This window comes from Buceros rhinoceros, unplaced genomic scaffold, assembly GCF_000710305.1.
Source record: "Buceros rhinoceros silvestris isolate BGI_N320 unplaced genomic scaffold, ASM71030v1 scaffold31542, whole genome shotgun sequence".
NCBI classification, from domain to species: domain Eukaryota; kingdom Metazoa; phylum Chordata; class Aves; order Bucerotiformes; family Bucerotidae; genus Buceros; species Buceros rhinoceros.
Window position 1 is genome coordinate 11,739 of NW_010397726.1, and position 801 is coordinate 12,539.

Below are 801 nucleotides of genomic sequence, written 5' to 3' on the forward strand. Positions count from 1 at the left end.
CGTGTTCCCAAACCCCGAGCGGTGGCTGGCGCTCCCGAGGCCAGGCAGAGCCCTGGGGACGGGAGCTGTGTGTGGGAGGATGCCACGGCCCCTTTCTGCCATGCTGAGCATTCAGGGACACGGGCTGCCCGCTCGGCAAGAAGGTGTTGGTGCTAACGGAGATCCAACACCCTCTGGTGCACAGTGTGGTTATTCCTGTGCGGGGAGGAGGGGTGCTCCGCTCTGCCTGTCTGTGTCCTGGCTGAAGAGGAAGAGGGGTCGGCTCGGCGGTGTCCTCGTGGGGACAGTGCTGTGGTGTGCTGGCCCTGAACTCGCACAGAGCTCTCACGGGGGTGTCACTCATTTCTAGGGCATACGTGAGCCACACTAGTTGTCCGGAGAACTCGCCCGGCCCTTCCTGGGAAGCTCCTGCAGCTGTTTGTGCGCTCACGTTGAACTGCACCGTCCATGCTGGATCTGCAAGCACTGTGATCATGAAACCACTCTGCATCATCTTTAATTTCCTGGAGTGGGCAGGAGGCACTGGGAGGAGTTTTGAAGCCAGTTATGAATCTGCAGCCAGGTCCTGGGTTGCCTTCCAGCAGCTCCCAGTAAAGCCCAGTGCAGGTGGGCTGGGAAGGGAGTGGCAGGTCCCAGGGCAGCTGCCTGCCTGCTTGATGAGCACACCAGGGGGTTAATTAACGAAGGGAGCAGCAGGCTATAAGAGAGCAGTCTCTGCCCTACTGCTGCTTCTGCTGGCAGCGCACCAGGAGTGGGTCTGGAAGAGAGGAGGCAGCAGTGGCTGGGGGCGCAGCGGCGACC

General features: G+C 61.3%; 1 protein-coding gene across 1 annotated transcript in view; it reads right to left on the reverse strand.

Annotated features, from left to right (window-relative positions):
• The window catches only part of CAV3 (caveolin 3), a 3,795-nt gene that overhangs the window by 938 nt on the left and 2,056 nt on the right, over positions 1-801 (reverse strand). The window lies entirely within an intron of this gene.